Here is an 18,667-nt window from a genome sequence, read left to right on the forward strand (position 1 = left end):
AACAAATCCTGCCGCCAAAAGGAAATGCCACTGAAGCGGGTTAGAAATTGTAACCAGATGTCCATATCCTCTTTCATATCTCTGGTGATACGAACATGGTGATGGGGTTGATGCAATCCCTGAAGCTGTACCAGAGTTATCTTCTTCACCTGCCTCAAGGCAACTAGGGGGTCGTGCAAAAGGCAGACTTCAAGTCGCATTTCCCCATCAAGGCCCAGCGACCATTGCTCCGGATCATCAGCACAGCTGAGTCAAATGATGCATATTTGACAGAACTCAAATGATTCGGAATATGATAGTTAACAGAATCACCCCTGGGAAAGGACAAGTTGTGAATTAACCTGGGCTCTTCTTGGGCACTGTTGCTAGAGGTGAAATTCTGAAATTACTAATTGGGATGTCATGGAAGGGTCCTATAGCTCTACCGGCTAATACTTCTTTCTGGATTTTTCCTTTACAAGCTCCTTCTTAGAGGCCACGGAACTCTGGTTCCATGCGAAAATTGCTGTCCTAGGGCCCTCAAACGGTATACGAAAACCCTGTGAAAAACCTAATTCTAAAATTGTTGCATCCCACCTGTTAGAGTATGCAGACAACCAGTACTTCAAAGGAACAATTTTAACTGGACTGGGGCCCTTTTGGACCAGACTGCTGAGAGGGGCCACCTCGCTTTCTACCCCCTTGTCCTTCCTTGTGTCCCCCACGACCTCCCTTTGTTCTTGGACAAAGAGAGGAGGGGTGTAATCTCCCACAAATGGTGCACTCATGTTTGAATTTACAAGGGGTCCTAAATCACATTCCCCGTAAACTGTAATCCCAGCAGGGAAGGCGGGATTGAACCCCCTGCCCCGCACCACCCTCAACGCTGTGTGCGGGTTGCTGTTTTGTAATAATGTGCCCAATGTCCACTTGTTCGCCAGAAGCAGGCCTTGTCGGGGTCATGAATTGTAACCACAAGTCCTGATCCCACAAGTCCCATTGCACCGAATGATCGAACGCCGCCTTCTTCCTAAATGCCTCATGTATATGAGCCATGCTCCGCCTTCATATTCAGTGTACGCTCGATAGATTACATCAAGGTACTTAGTTAAAACATATCCCCGCTCTGGGAATCGCTGTTGAATGACCCCCATATAAATTAAATAACCTGGCAACCAGTTGGCCCAAGTTCTCACCACCCTTCTTCTGCTCAATCTTTCAAACTCCTTTTCACCGACCCTCTCCTTTTCCTTGGGCTCTAACTCCATGTACAATAATGCGAAAAGGTCAATGTATTCCCCCCGCAATATTTTTTCACATGTAGCAGGGAGTAAATAATACCCAAGCGGTGTAGTAGAAGGACGCAGACAAGCTGGAGCGTGTTCAGAAGAGGGCAACCAGGATGATCAGAGGTCTAGAAACGAAGCCCTATGAAGAGAGACTGAAAGAACTGGGCATGTTTAGCCTGGAGAAGAGAAGATTGAGGGGAGACATGACAGCACTCTTCAAATACTTAAAAGGTTGTCACACAGAGGAGGGCCAGGATCTCTTCTCAATCCTCCCAGAGTACAGGACACGGAATAACGGGCTCAAGTTAAAGGAAGCCAGATTCCAGCTGGACATCAGGAAAAACTTCCTGACTGTTAGAGCAGTGCGACGGTGGAATCAGCCACCTAGGGAGGTTGTGGGCTCTCCCACACTAGAGGCATTCAAGAGGCAGCTGGACAACCATCTGTCAGGGATGCTTTAGGGTGGATTCCTGCATTGAGCAGGGGGTTGGACTCGATGGCCTTGTAGGCCCCTTCCAACTCTGCTATTCTATGATTCTACCTTTGGTATCGCTTGCCGATCGATTCCAGCCAACAGGTCCTGAGCTGTTTGCTTATACTCAGATGCCGCAGATGGAATGTCCCCAGCTGGGCCTCCCCATACTGCTGCACAAGCCTCTCCTGTTTGAGAAGTCTGACCACCAGTTCCTACACTTACTGTCTCCTGTGAACCTGCCGTGGCTCCGGATACATTGCTAGGCACCACTGTTCCCTGCCCTTTGCTCTCCATCGCCACTGGATTGACAGAAACAACCGTAGAGGTGTCTACTCTACGGTTATTTGGTGGAACTGTCGCTGCCGATTCAGTGGCGGGGGTGACCATGGTTCCTTGCTCTATGCCCTGCCCAGTAGAAGACAACTGAACAACAGGAACCAGTGGAGGTGGAGGTATTGCTGACCTAGTAGTCATTATATCACTGGCTTCCTGAGTTGTCCCCCTCATTGTACTACTGGAGGCCTGAAGTACAACTGATGCTGTTGGTGCAGCCAAACTGAGCTTGCCTACACCCTGCATCTGCGTAAAGGCAGGCCCGGGAATCCAAGTATACCATCCCCCAGGGGGCATTAGTGTGTGGTTCTGAGAAATATGTTGTCCTGTTGTACCTGTACTATCCAATTGTTCACTGGGCATACCTGTCATGAATCTGTCCGGTGCAGCCAGCGCTGTATCAACAGGCAAGGTGGATTGTACTGCCTAGTTTTCTTGTGCTGGTTCCGGATTGTCTTCCTGCTGCTGTTGTACACCCTGACTGGTAGATGCCTCTAATATGTCCATCCTACTAGCAAGAGATTGTAACAAATTATCTTGAGTTCTCTTACGTGTGTGTAAGACAGCAGTGCCCTTACTAACAGAGAGAGTAGGCAAAGGTGTGACCCTCAACCCTTTCTCCTTTTCCATTGCCTGTATCCTAGCTAAAAGAGAAGCATTATTTGGATCCAATTCCTCATCCAAAGAATCCCCTCGGGGCCTGGCACGCTTTGCTTGCATGCGTGGGGCTTTCCCTTTGCCCTTTGGACCACCTCTGCCTTTTTTTGAAGCCATATTAAATTTGCAAATTGACAGGGAAAAAACAACAACCCTATATTGTATCCCGAAACCAAATGTTTAGTAATAATTAAATGATAGACAACTTTTCAATTTGGTCTCCTATCAAAACTCTGACCCACCCTGCTTAGCTTCAGCAAAGTGGCTGGCTCCTACACTAATAATAATAATAATAATAATAATAATAATAATAATAATAATAATAAATTAAAATTAATAAATTTAAAACCTACTAATTATAATTATAAATCAAACAAGCCTCAAACAAACCCTTTGTGGCTTATAAATTCAAATGTGCCACAACCAACCGAGGGGAAAAAATTATAATAATAATAATAAAATTAATAATAACAATAATAATAATTAATTAAAAATTAATAAAATTAAAACTCTACTATTTACGGTTTTAAATCCAACACACGTCCAACAAACCCTTTGTGACTTATACATTCAAATGTCCCACAAATCAACCTTAAGTTTCAAAAATTAACTTAGAATACTTAATTACTGAACACAAAACAACCCCAAAAACAAGAAAACTTGAGTTGGGCTTGAGAAGCCTTTCTCACAAGGCCTGTAGTGCAAGCCTCGTGGCCACCAGGCTGCAACTAGGCTGCAGCCCATTGCCCCGCACGCGCACGCGCTGCCTCCCTCGGAGGCCTATAGCCTTCACAAGGCGCTTCCCTGCTGCCGTTTGGCCTGGGGAGACCAGGCGTTGGCTGGAGCCTTCAGTTACGCAGGTCCGAGAGGGGATGTTTACAAGGCAACGAGGCAGGTAAACGATGCAGGGAGCTCGCGCGCGGAGCAGCAGCTACTGCCGCTGCTCCTCTCTGCCCCCCGCCCGCAACGTAAAGCCACCCCAAGGAGTACTCAAGTGCCCGTAAGGGTCAGGGATGGCTCCCAAGTTGGAGGGATCCTCCGCTGCTGAGGCGTCGAAAAAGCTCCCCAGAAACCTGCGGCCCAAACAGGGCCAAATTCAGCGCCTCGCTGCTGCTGGTGACGCTGCCTCTCCCTCCGAAGCCTCCTCCGCGTGCTCCGGCGCTGGTAAGGACGCGTCTCTCCCTTCCCGCGATAGCCGGCTGCTCGGAGTAAACTCTCCGACAGCCGCGCAGCAAAAGAGGAGGTGGAAGGGGTAAGGCAAACATATATAGCCACTTCACACCCTTCCACCAAGGCCCGGATGTGTCCATCCAATAAGCGATGGGCACGTCTCGTGCTCATCCCCCCCACCCACAAAAGCTTCCCCGCGCCCAGGCTTTGCCGGACGCGGCAGAAATGCCCTTTTGTCATCACCTCCAGACACTATCTTTCAATTAGATTTGTTTAAGAGAAGAGAAGAAGCAGCTATACAAGAGTAACTTCTGGAAATGTCCTTTGGAACTCCATGTGTAGGTTAGATCTGCCTCAGTTAACACTACCAAGATGTCACCTCTATGGCTAAGCAATTGGCAGCTCAGCAGTAGTGTGAATGCTGCATTGCCATTTAGGAACCCAGCATCCATTCATCATCATGGCTTGGCTTCCAGGTCAAGTGAGGTTGAAGCTACAAAGGAAACAAGTTCATTCAGCCCCAGTGGGACAGTGCGTTTCACATTGCTCAAGAGTGTCCTCAGATTTTCAACAAGGATAACATGCTTTATTCTCGCTCGCTCTTGGGGCAGGTTGGGGGGGGGGGGAGACAGTTGATCTGTTAAACTAGAATTATTATTTTTTGTTCTTACTTTTAAGAAGCAAGAACTGTTTCCTGTCTTGCTAAAAATGCTTCTCCGCATTATTAACGGTCCCTCTGAAATGCAAATTACAGTTTGAAGGAAGTTACATCTGTGCGTGTGTGTGTGTGTGTGTATGAATCATCAAATTGGGGGGGGGGGAATGGTGAAAGTAAAGCCAATAGTTTCTGTACAAATTTGAGCACTTCATAGGAGTATAAATATACGTATAACACTAAACCTGCCCAAAGTTAAGGATTAGGCAGCCTTCCCCAACTTGGTGCCCTCCAGATGTTTTGGTCTTCAATGTCCATATGTTCCAACCACCATGAATGCTGGGAATTGTAGTCCAAATATCTGGAGGGCACCAGCATGGGATGCTCAGGTACAAAAAAAGGAGGGGGCACCTGGATCATTATAGAAGAGAGTATTTCAACAGATGTGGTTTGTCAGGCGGGCGTTGGGTGCTTGGAACTACAGCTGATCAAATTCCCTTCCTGTTTGTTTAGTTTAGTTTATTAAAGTTGCAGGAGCCCTATCCTCTTTTACATTTTGTCAATGGTTGGGAAAGCAATATTTGTTAGCAGGTTTTTGGAGATTCTACTTCTTTTCTAGAAGACATCACAACAAATCAAGCACTGAGAAGACTTTAAGCCCCATCTATATAGTAAAAGAAATCTGTATCTACCAAAGTGTATAGCTCAGATGTAGAAGCTTTCTTTCAAAATTTGTCTTTCAGTATGCATTTGCAAAACAAAGGACTAAAGAAAAATGTGAAACAGGTGAAATTTACACTTCATACAATAAGAGTAGACATCTAGCGAAAAAAGCTAGAGGGTTTTCTGTCCTTCACTGCTTCTTTTTTAGAAATATGGCTTCCATTTACACTAATGTATTTACATGAAATCATAGCTTCGGCTATTGGGCGGTATAGAAATGCAATAAATAAATAAATAAATAAATATTTGAGCTCATTGTATATAATCCTATATACAATGTAATGTATGATTTTTTTAAAAAAAACCATAAACAAACATCTAGCAAAGTATAGGTCTATGTGTTTTAAACAATTGGGAGTGCACAACTCCCAGGTTTTGCCTTTTTTTCCCCTACTGGTCATTGATGCTTTATCAGTGTTCATTTTTTTATTTTTATTTTTTATGTGCATGTACAAAAAAGCAGATATAATGAGAGAGGGCAATCACAATGAAGATAGTGCTGCCATCTTTTGGTCATCTACATTAACAGTGCTACAGAGGAAGATGGCATGCAAGTAACTGTCTTCTGTTTTCACTAGCAGAACATTTTCAAGAGGAAAAACAATTCCATCGCACTCACTAAGGCATATTGTTCAGGCAATTTGAACACCAAATTGTAAAGAGATGAAAAAAGGTGTGATTCCTGCTTTTAGTGATTGGCAGGGTAGCATAGCTGCAGCAGGAGAGACTAAGAAACAGGTAGAACTTCATAAAATGTAAATGACACTGGCCTAATTACTATTTGGCATCTGAAAAACAGAAATAAGCATACTTAGGGCTAGTTCACAGATGCCTGCTCAACTTTTGATCTCTTATTATTTATTCATTTAAGAGATTTTTAACCTGCCATTCAGGGCATACTGCCCTCACAAGGCGGCTTACATTTGATGCCCCCTTGTCACTCAGTTGTACCATACTTGATGACTCTCAAGCAATTGTGTGAACTGTCCCCACTGGAAATTTGAATTAGCAATAGATGACATAAATGTTCTGGGATGATAAATCTGGGATGCAAGACATGCAAGTCACTGCTTGAAGCAACAAATCAACATGTGATGAACAATGACATATGGCCCAGCTCTTCAATGAGCTAAAATATGGTGGGATGGGGAATGAAAATAAATTCATTACTCTACCATCATTATTGCATTTTAGCTGTTGTGGATTTTAAAGATTCACAAAAAACAAAGGTAGTTGTATTTGGGGCGGGGGGGGGGGGACAAAAATCCAGAATCTATATTAGTGTAATCCCTTTATTAGGCCACGTCAAAGGTCACAAAAATGTGCACACTTTTAAGATCTCTATGGCTAGATCTACACTACTGCTTTATCGTGATATTGAAGTGCACTGATAACTGTTGGGGCACAATCCACATTCCATATTCCGCTTTCATAATGTTACATCCTGCTTTTTACTCCACATTCATAATGATTTGACACAAGGTGTAAATCTGGCCCATATCTCTTCATCAGGCAAGATGTTACAAAAAGCAGTGGGGGTGAATTGGAGGAGGGGTATCTGACTTGATGTTGAAGTCATGATGTCTGCCTGGTCAGAGTCTGAAGATAAAATGGGGGAGGAGGGTTTAACTTCCTCACCTAGGAAGCTTCTACATAGAGAAATCCTAGTGCTACCATTCAGAAGGCATTGTGTAGCTATTCTGTCTCTGAGTGGGTTCACACAACACACTAATACACCCAATGGTGCTAAACCGAGGGTTATCGTATTGAGTGAACACAGTGGATTTTCTGCAGGGTTGCTCATTAACTATGCAGTGTTGCTTGCTAACCACACCAAACAGCCCAACAACAAGCCATGGGTTCTCAAGGTGGCCTCTTCCAGAAAAATAAACCACACTGCATCATTAACAAGTCACCCTGCGGGAAACGCACTGCGTTCAGACAGTACGATAACCCATGGTGGGGTAGCATGTTGTGTGAACCCAATGCCTTTCTCCTTTACAGATTTTATTTATTTATTTATTACATTTATATACCGCCCCACAGCTGAAGCTCTCTGGGCAGTTTACAACAGTTAAAAATAGTAAACATTAAAAAGTATACAAAATTTAAAAACCATCAAAAATATAAAAACAACAGTATAAAAACAACAGTATCCATTTAAAAACAACAATTCTGGGGTCCATTAAAACAAACTGAACATTGTTAAATGATGTTAAAATGCCTGGGAGAAGAGAAAAGTCTTGACCTGGCGCCGAAAAGATAACAATGTTGGTGCCAGGCGAGCCTCATCGGGGAGATCATTCCACAGTCAGGGGGCCACCACTGAGAAGGCCCTCTCCCTTGTTGCCATCCTCCGAGCTTCTCTCAGAATAGGCACTCGGAGGAGGACCTTAGATGTTGAGCACAGTCTGCTTCAAGAAAAACAATGGAAGAAGCAGTGGGAAAATATGAGATGGTTATATGAGGATGACAACAACATCTGGACTCCCGTCTATAAATGAGCAGGGCAATGGCACGACAGAAGCCTTGTCTGGAAGGAACCAGTGTGAGGAACATCTTAGGACACATCCACGTAGCAAAATTTTCCTCACCTTTGCAAACTTCATTGTGCCTTCATGGGAGAACCCATGTAGTCAGTTCCTCTTTAACTGGGAACACAACTATTTCCCTGCTCCAAGGCTGTCTTTCCACATCAAGATGGGAAAGCATGTTGTCACTGAGAAGCCACTGAGAGCCTGGAGTAGTGAATGGGTCCGTTTATTGCCATCAATGACCAGATTAAAGTAGCAATAAAGAAAATGTGTGTGTGTGTTATACAATGCGATGTAATTATTATTTTATTATTATTATTTATTTATATAGCACCATCAATGTACATGGTGCTGTACAGAGTAAAACAGTAAATAGCAAGACTCTGCCGCATAGGCTTACAATCTAATAATGTAATATAATGTAATGTATAATGTAATGTAATATAATGTAATGTAATATAATATAGATAATTCCAGCAGGCTGTTCAGAGGGAGATGAGAGGGGATGCAGGGCCGTTCTACCAACTCTGCTGAAAGACTCCCACACACACACACTTCCTTGCCTTCCCATCCATTTTTCCTTGGGTGTTGTGTCTTTTTAGACTGTAAGCCTGCAGACAGGGACCGTCTTGTTTTATTGATTGCATGTAAGTTGCTCTTTTTTGGATGAGAAGTGGGATAAAAAAATACCTTAAATAAACAAACAAACATGACAATTTACCGTTTTAAATAAAACCACACTCTTTATTACATTTGCACATGGGTGCAGTAGCACCCTCCGACTCATGTTCCCCAGCAAATGGTGTACCCAGGCATGCGTATTGCCATCAGGACTAGTTGCCACTCATAGCTCTATCCTCCATGAATTTGTCTAATCCCCTTTAAAGGCCATTCAAATAGATGACCATCACTACAACTTGTCTTTGAGAATTCCATAGTTTAACTATGCACTGTGTACTTCCTTTCAACTGTCTTGAATCTCACACCGTTCCACTTCATGGGGTGTCCCCAGTTTCCAATATTATGCAAGGGGGAGAAAATTGTCCACACTTCCTCCACACTATGCACAATTTTGTGCAACTCTATTATGTCTCCCCTTACTTGCTTTTTTCCTAATCTAAACAGCTCCAAACATTGTAACCTTTCCTCATCAGAGAATTGCTCCTGCTCTTTGATCATTTTAGTTGCTCTTCTCTGCAGTTTTCACACCTATTATTATTATTATTATTATTTATTTATTTATTTATATAGCACCATCAATGTACATGATGCTGTACAGAGTAAAACAGTAAATAGCAAGACTCTGCCGCATAGGCTTACAATCTAATAAAATCATAGTAAAACAATAAGGAGGGGAAGAGAATGCAATATCCTACAATATCCTTTAGATGTATACAGTATTTCAAGTATGGTCACACAACTGATTTGTGTAAGGACAGCATGATGTTGGCAGTTATATTTTTGATGCCTTTCCTAATTTTGCTTAACTTGGAATTTGATTTTTTCACAGCAACCATGATACTTTCATCATGGTTGATACTTTCATCAAGCTTTCTACCATAGCCTCAAGATCTTTTTCTTGGTCAGTCACCAGTAGCATATAAGTGAAGTTGGGGCGGGGGGAGGGTTTGCCCCAATTTGCATCACTTTACACTTGAAACTGTTTTGGTTTGAAATTGGTTTTATTTTATAGAGTGCTGACAATACCAACCTTTCCCAACTTAGTGCCCTCTAGGTGTGTTGGACTATAAATCCCATCATCCCCAACCAGCATGGCCATTGACCATGGGGGTTATAGTCCAACATCTAGAGACCACTACATTGGAGAAGGCTGCACCACACTATGCCAAAAACCTCCCATCATGCTGGCTTCATGATGTTTTTATTTATTGCAGTCTGGAAGGACTGTATCACATGATACTTCTGAATGTACAGTTCAGCACTAAGTAGATGGGAACAGGCCAAATAAAATATACCTAGGGAGTGTAGTTAATTATTTATCTTCTGTTAATTTCTATACATATTATAAATCACACAGGGTGCAATTCAGTCTATTGTGGGTGGCATCTGTATGCAAATGAATCTTCACTGTGGTTTTAAAAGGGGGTTGAATAAATTCCTGGAGGAGAAGGCTATCAATGGTGACTAGTCCTGATGGCTGTGTGCTACCTCCAGTATCAGAGGCAGTAAGTCTATATACATCAGTTACTGGGGAGTGCTATTGCACTCATATCGTGCTTGTGAGTTTCCCGTCAGCAGCTGGTCAGCCACTGTGTGAACAGAATGCTGGACTAGATGGACCCTTGGTCTGATCCTGCATGGTTATTCTTTTGTTCTTACGTTCTTTTTAGCATGCATACTCGGTGCACTAGGCCATTATGGAGAATGGGAGGGCTGCACATGCTTTGCAGATCCCTATCTAGCCTTTCCCCCACTGCTTGGAAAAGGAATTGTCCAAAGGCATTGATACTGAAGCCAAGTAAGTCTATGTCTGGTCAATGTCAAGGAAGCAGACCACTGAGACCACCTTGAGATCCATGGAAGAAAGGTGAGATATAAATGAAATTAATGAAATTAATATCCAACAGAGGGGCAGGGCTGAACGGGGATATTCGCACATGCCTCTCATTCCACAAAACCATCTGTCACGGGGCCTACTGTACATTCGCACCATCATGGAAAGGAAGAAATGGGATTTTGTTATGCCTTCTGCCAGCCTTTACCAGTCTGGTGCCCTCCAAATGTGTTGGACTACATGCTGGTTGGGGATAATGGGGGTTGTAGTCCAAGACATCTGGAGGGCATCAGGTTGGGAATGGCTGTCCTATGAGGATCTGCATAGTATGGACACTACACCTACAGTGGACTAAACTCAGGCAAAACTATTTCAATTCTGCAAAAATGCCACGTGTTTTTACCTTTTCAAAACTGCTAGTGTTCATTATTTCATTTTAGAATGAGCTACGTTAAAGAATCTACAGCTATTGGCAACAATAGGTAGAACGGGTTTATGTCAGTGAATTGTTGCCCTTGCTTTTGTAAAATTTCTATTTGCCTCTTCATTTCCCCCCTTACCATTGTTTATTTACATCGATAGTAACAGCAGCACGCATGGCACTTCCCAGAGTATTCAGGAAATTACAATCTAAAATTCACATAGGGGAGAAACAATAGAGGAAAGGGAATGAAATGGAAGCCATGGTATACAACAACAAAAAAAGTGTGATTATTTTGGTTACATGTACTTTGGAGCTTAGTTACAGCAGAGCATACAAACTAGGATTCTGTGCCATAAACTTTACAGAAAAGATATTCACCATGTAAATATTTTTGACTTGTTTTCGGAAAAAATTGCTGGCAAATTTTAATCATGATGGCTACAACCGAAGACCCATGGCTAAAATGGTTTTAGACTGAGTCGTACCATCTTATGCCCATCGTCTGACTAACGAAAGGTGCAAATCCACCCAAGTAAGTCCCACCGGAATAACAGGAGTCGTGGAGCAGCAGTACTTGAAGCATCATGCCCTCAACCAAGTAGCAAGGATCTAAAATAATATTTATTTAAATGTATGCATTTGCTGATATTTTTTAAAGCTGAAAACTCCATTTCCCCAAGGGACTTACTTAATCCAGCTAGGCATACTTACCACCGTTGCTTCAGATCTTAAAACATTTCTGAGAACGAGCAGAAAATATGGCAAAGGCAGCCTCCTTGTCTTGAGTATTTTACATGCTCTACATAGTTTAAAAATATGTGGCTTATTAATGACTGGTTTTTCAACCTCCCCAATAAGCTTTTTTATTATTATTAACATGACACTCCTTTACAGATATGAGTGTCACACAATTCCATGCGGCGCATGTATCCTTTATGATGTTTAATATAAAAGATAGCCCAGTATTTATATCCCTCACAATAACAGAATGGATTGTTTTAAGGTTATACAGTCCAGCTGTGATAAAGAAAGAAGGAACCTTACAAAATGATAAATATTTTCATTAAAAAACTTTAAAACTAAAAGTTCAAAGATATGTTCCCTTCTCTTATATCTTGTCAAAACATGACTTAGGGCCCAAAACTAATCTACTTTCAATTTTATTCCATATTTCAGTGCTGTCATAGTACTCAGCAGAGAGTATTGGAATACGATCATTTTTTATTTTGTTGATGTTACCGACAGCTTTATTTCACAAAGCAATCTTATACTATGTCTACCAGTGGCAGGTCACAGAGGTCAAATAGTCTATCCTTACAGGTAGAGAGCTTATTAAATGGCACGTCTATTAAACCCAATGGACAACATAAAGAAACATTTCAGCAAAATATTTTTAACATAGCTCAATGGAAATATGAGTGGAAAGAGTAGTAAATAATTTAAAATGATGCCAGTATGGAACTTAGGTCGCAATGTTTTTAGAAAAGAAAAGGGAGATGAAATTCACAAGACTTATCCTGCAACTAAAAGGTTTAGAATGAAATAGATTTTATAAAAAGAAAAGATAAAGAAAATCTTTCAGTATAGCCTATACATGAATTGACTTTGTGTGCTGCATTTATTTCTATATAACTGATACCTAACCACTAAATGTGCCTATTTTTAAAATAAAATGGTGCAAAACGTAGTGGCCAAATTGATTTCTGGAGCCCGCTCTGCTGATCATATGACCTGTTTTGTTTCATCACCACTGGCTTCCAGTATGTCGCCAAACATAATTCAAAATGTTTCTTAGCTATAAAAACCCTAAGTAGTTTGGGTCAACGATATTTGAAGGACCGCCTCCTCCTCTTATACGATCCTGCCTACCCATATCGCAGAACCAGCTTTGCATCTCGCCACTTTTCAGGGACATATTTGGCTGGGATGCAAGACAGGCCCTTTTCTATTGGGGTAACCACTCCAGCGGGAGCTCTTTGAAGCTTCCAGCGACCCCTAAGACCTTTTTATTTTGCTAAGTGTTTACTGTGGTTAAAGTTTGTTTATTTATTTATTTATTTATTTATTACATTTTTTATACCGCCCAATAGCCGAAGCTCTCTGTCTTCCTTTTTTTATACTGAATTGCTTTGCGCTGCTTTGAGTTTTCATGAGTGAAACTGACTTTAGTCATCTGAACTGTTGTATTAGAGTTTGAATTGTTTTATAATTTGAACTGTTTTATTGTTTTACATATTTTATGATTTTTATAAGCCCCTTTAAATGTATTTTCTACAGGGAAGTGGGGCATATATTTTTAAAAGATATTTTTAAATAGATAAATTAATAACAAAAACTGGCAGGCAAATCCTATAAAAGAATTGGCTAAAATTCTCTATGCTGCTGTAACACTATCCTCTTGTTCCAATGTAATTATCCCCTTGGTTCTCTCCTTTGCCTCCCATCACTCTGCCCCATAAAGACTTTTTGGCTAATGCAGTGTAGAAGGTGGATCTAGTAATTCAGCGCATGTCATACCTATACTGGCACAATACAGTGCTCCTTGTGTAATGCACTAGAAAATCCTGATTAGGCTAGCAAACCACTTACTTTAGGCTTTTTTTATGCGAGGCTGTTAATCCATTGTATTTACTTTCAGTGTTTCCTTTTGTGCTTTTCCACTATATAACCTCTAGGTGGCATTGTGGTATAGTGGAATAGCACAATTACACAAGTGAGAAAAGTGTTTTCTCTCACTTTCACAAATGATACTGCTTTTCCGCTGCTCTAAAAAAACTTATTGCAAGTGGCTCTTTGAAAAAAGAAGCGAAATTGGGGGGTAACAACATTGTCTAAAAAACCCATAAATAACTGAGTAGCAAATGATAAGTGCACAATACATGCCTTCTGTATAAAAGCTCTTCAAGGGTTAGGTATAAAAGCTCTGCTAAATATTATATTTAATTTTATAATGGAAATACTTCTATTGGATGAAAGCAAACTGGGGCCTTCCATTGGTGAATGTTTGTTTGTCTACAGAAAGGAAATTATACCCCCTCATCTCTGCAACCCCTGCCCCACAAATCTGTTCCATAGGGTTGGAGGAACACTTGAAGTAAATTTGGGTGTGTGCGAAAGGAGAAGGGAATGGGAATTTCTATTTCAAGAGGATGTCCACTTGTGCAATATTGGACATTGCCCATTGCTTTCTTCAAAAATATCATTACCTATATATCCCTACTGGATAACCATGAGATGGTTTTTAGGGTAACAAGTATATTAAGTTATTGGGATGGATCCAGAGAATCATACTTGGGTCCCACTGAAATGAATGGGACTTTGATTTAGTTGTGATTTCAATGGGATGCATTTTTCTGGATCTGACCCACTGATTTTGGAATGGCACATAAAAGGTCCAGATTATTATTGGAAAAAGCAAAATTATAAGGCACAACTAGGGGACAGTCGAGCCAAATGAAGTAACTCTAAGCCCCAGAGATTCCAAAGGGAGAGATAGGCTTGTCCTTACTTAGTGAAGCTGAACTTTGTTTCTAGACAAAACAACAACTCCAAGCTAAAAATAGCAAGGTTTTTTCTTTCTTTCACTAAGCTCCATAGATAGATAGAATTGAAAAGTTAATCGGAACATAGGAAAGTGGCTTATACTGAGTCTGTTGGTCCATCTTGTATAGTCTATGCCAGCCTTATCCAACCTCCAGATGGATTGGACTACAACTCCCAGAATCCTCCAGCAGCTATGCACCAGGTTGGGAAAGGCTGGTCTGTGTGGACTAGCAGTGGCTCAGGCCTAAGTCGTTCTCAGTCCTGCCTGGAGTTGCTGGGGGTTGAACGTCGGACTTTCGGCATGCAAAGCAGGTGCTCCACCATCTGAGCTATTTTTAATCAAACTAGAAGAAAAGACTTATTCATACATAATTAAGATTTTATCTCTCTTTCTGGCATTTATGACTTTAATTGCCTTGTACTTTTGCACACCCAATACCGATATGTTCCATCTCACTGTTTTAAGATTGTTTTCATGATTGCATATAGAGGAGGTTAAAGAAGTGAGTCATCCATGAGTTTCATATTTTCAAATAGCAATCCGTAGAGCATCACATTCAGACTTAACCCTTGCTTTTCGGTTTTGTGACTTATTTCCTCTGACAATGCAACGGGCTTCAACAGGATTAGGAGGTACTTGTAAAGCAGCATTTTAACGGTCCATTCACAAATTTCTGTGTTAGCTAAGGAGTTGAGTTTGGCTTTTGAGGTCTTTCAAATGGATCCTGCTCTAACTTTTGATCATTAGATTCATCGGGTCAGATAATTAATGAAATACCGAAACATAAAACATGAGTTGTTAAAAGTTCACAATTACCTTCCCTCTCACAGCTTCACTCCGAATGCCACTTGTCCTTGCTTTAACACGCGGTAAATCATCTCCCTAAATGTATTTGCACCCAATCATTTTTTAAAGTCACAATCTTTGTAGTGTCAACTTGTCAAGGGTCAAAGGGAAGAACAGGCAAGATTCCCAAATCAATCTGCTTGTAGAAACTGTCTCATTTCATTTCAAATTACCTGCTGGGGCTGAAGCAGCAGGCTATGGACAAACTGCCTTCCTCCATAAACCATGACAGCACAGGTCGAACTTATGTGATCATTCATAAGGGGCAAGTCAAGCTGGGGCTGTCATTAACTACTTTTAAACTGCTGTGCAGGGTTAAGTGATCTTGCAAGGCAGCAGCAGATATAAATACTATTTGGACAGTTTAATGTCAAGAGACAACTCCTCTGGGATTAAAACTGTGTAACCCAATAGTGCAGTTGTCGATGGAAGGATTAAAGCAGTTTTGGGCTGTTTCTTGGGAGTCCCAACTGTGCATGCCTTTGCATAGCACTCAGATGTCACAGGCAGCACACAGCTCTATAAACGCTAAGAAGCTCTCCTCAAAGCGCTAAATATAAGAGCTCCTGACATTGGACTCCTTCTCAACTCATTTTGGAAGGAAACACCCTCAGACGGCTCTTCCTTTTTTTCTTTTTCTATTTTGCTTTGAAGGCCAGGTTTGCACATTTAAATTGGAGGCAATCAAAATTACCATACGATGCCTTGACTATCTCATTTTCACATGCAGAGAAGTTTGCTGAAATTGTTTTGCAATTAAAAAAAAATTTGCCAAAGCTACAACGTCAGATTATGAACCCATTCAAAATGGGATGCTCTGTCCAATGTTTATTTTATTCCTAAACTTTATTAGTCACCCTATAACAAATTGCTCTCAAGGCGACGTAAAACAAAATTTAAAAACACGAAAAAAAATCCATATACAGCCAATCAAAAAGCAGCACAATAAAATAAACAGTTAAAACAGAGAGACAAAAATAAACAAGCATCAAATACAGACAGTGCTAAAAGATATCACAGACTTAAAAACTATTTTAACACAATATAGCAGCAAAATTATACAGAAAATTAAGAAGCCTGAGATGTGCTTGTAATTTCAGTAGTTTTCATGGATAATCTCAAGCAGATCCCAGTGTGAAAATGAGTCAGTAAAGGTCCACTCATGAGGATTCGATCATTTAAAACACATAGATTTGGTATTCTGGACAAGAAATCACTACCAAAATCTAGTACATTAGGGAGAGGAATAAAACCTTTCTCCCTGACATGCTAGTTTTCTATACACAGGAAGCTTTTTGTGGGGAGCATTCAGTCAGGTTGTTTCCTGCCTGAAGTAGTAGAGTCCACGGCTTCCCCACTTCAGGTGCTGCTGGGATCTACACTACTGCTTTAAAGCGCTTTATAACCGTTTTGACAACTGTTGGGACCCAGGACACCCTCCAGATACAGCTGTTAAAACGGTTATAAAGCACTTTAAAGCAGTAGTGTAGATCCGGCCACTGTGCTTAGCCATTTCCATGAGAAGAAATTTTGTTAAACCAAGTGGAGAAACGAAATGCAGCAATTAACTGTGTCATTCACATCATGCAACAATATCTTTCAAACTTATAAAACATACGTTTTAAAGCTACAATATGGTCTTGTTTTTGATATTTATGGCCCTACCTCATTTGCCTTCAGCCTCGCCGACCAGTGGAAGAGCTTCTCTGGAATTGAATTTGGGCCTCAGGCTGAAAGAGGTTTCTCACCCCTGACCTAGGGCATGTTTATACGACTCCATTTTGCATCCTGATTGCCCCCAAACCACGCAGCATCGCTGCTACGAAGTTGAATCAAAAGACTTGCATGGCAGGAGTGAGCCAGGGCTATCCATCCTGGGGGAAATCACAGTACCGTTGTCAGACAGTGGGAATTGGGAGCAAATATCGAGGGACTGGAGAAAACGCAAAAAGCTTTCTTTTTTTTAAAGGCAGCTCTACGCAACTTTGAAAGCCCGTAGCAGTGCAGATGTGCTGCTATAGTTCATTTAATTTATGAGTTGTACATATTTTAACTGCCCTTACTTTTCTTCCCTGCCTTTTACATTGCCATGGCAGCCATTATGAGGTTGAGCCCACCCCCTGCCCTGCATTCCCCACACCTACCCTGCACTGGGATCCTTCCTTAGGTACCCCTACTTTCTAAACTCGAACCAAAGCCACCACTGACAGACAGAGAAACAACTGTGGTGACATCAGATCAAAGAAAAAACTCTCAGTAAATTGTCACTTAGCAAAAGTGCACTTTCAAAGGGAAAAGCCTGATGTGACTGAAAATTGGCAGCTGCATCACATAAATGACGGGGCGCAACTGTGCAGCCACGATGGAGTGTTTGGAGTGTATAGACAAGACCCTAAACTCAAAACATTCCAGTTCTGCAGGTAGTTAATGAAGTGCCGGTGAGCTCCTTCAGATGAGTGTTTTATTGCACGCTCATTACTGGGCACTCACAATTTTCACAGGTCCCTCTCACGACATCATCTGCCTTCCGCGCACCTGCCGCCCCTTCTAGCCTTTTTCACATGAGAAAAAAACACCACAATCAGTGCAACTTGTTTTTTCAGACGGAAGTTGCCACTATTTCCTGCTCTGTGCAGGAGAAGCAGCAGGATCAAAATGGCCCACTGAATGGGCCAAGTTGTTTACTCCTCTTTCAAAAGAAGAAGTAATGAAGGACAAATGCACTAGCAGAGAAGCGACGGTAAGCAAACGCGATTTCCCCCTGTGTGATGACACTCTAAATTTATACATACATCAGAAATTCCATAAACTCCAAGGAGGTTTCTTAATATCTCAAGATGAATGATTGTATCTCAAGAGGCAGTAATAGTATGAAAGAATCTACTTGTCCATGCTACAATACATGGGGTAGCATTCAGAGCAGTGCTCAGCAACATTCTGCTCATGCTCGGAAAGTGGGCGGAGAGGTGATCTTCACAATTCCTCCTTCCCCCTGTGCTTCTTGTAAAGCTACTGCAAAGGTCTGGAAGACTCTCCAGATTAGTATGAGAAGTGACTCTGGGGTCTATCGGAGGAGAGGGCTAACTCCAGCAGGTAGCCTATGCTGGATCCTGGTGCCTTCTGTGAACAGAATGGCCAATCTAGAACCAAACCACTGACTGGGGCCATAGCTAGACCTAAGGTTAATCCCTGGATCTTCCAGGGGTCAAACCTGTTCATCTAGGTGACACACAGGGGATCCAGCGCTCAGGCAGGGGCGAATCCTGGATGATCCCAGGATAAACCTTAGGTCTAGCTGTGGCCTAAGATGTTAAGTGGTTACTACTCTGTGAATCATCTGGATCACTGTAGGGCATCAAACAATAGCTTTATCGTAACTGGCAAGAGAGACATCCAAAGTCATTATTCATACCATGGCATTTTAAGCATACAAACATGCAAGTTTAACATAGCAAACACTTGAAACAAATGCCCGCTAATAAAAGACGAACAGATTGCTAAGAGTTATGTTGTGCCGTCGATC

The sequence above is a fragment of the Elgaria multicarinata genome, chromosome 1 (assembly GCF_023053635.1).
Source record: "Elgaria multicarinata webbii isolate HBS135686 ecotype San Diego chromosome 1, rElgMul1.1.pri, whole genome shotgun sequence".
Classification (NCBI taxonomy): Eukaryota; Metazoa; Chordata; class Lepidosauria; order Squamata; family Anguidae; genus Elgaria; species Elgaria multicarinata.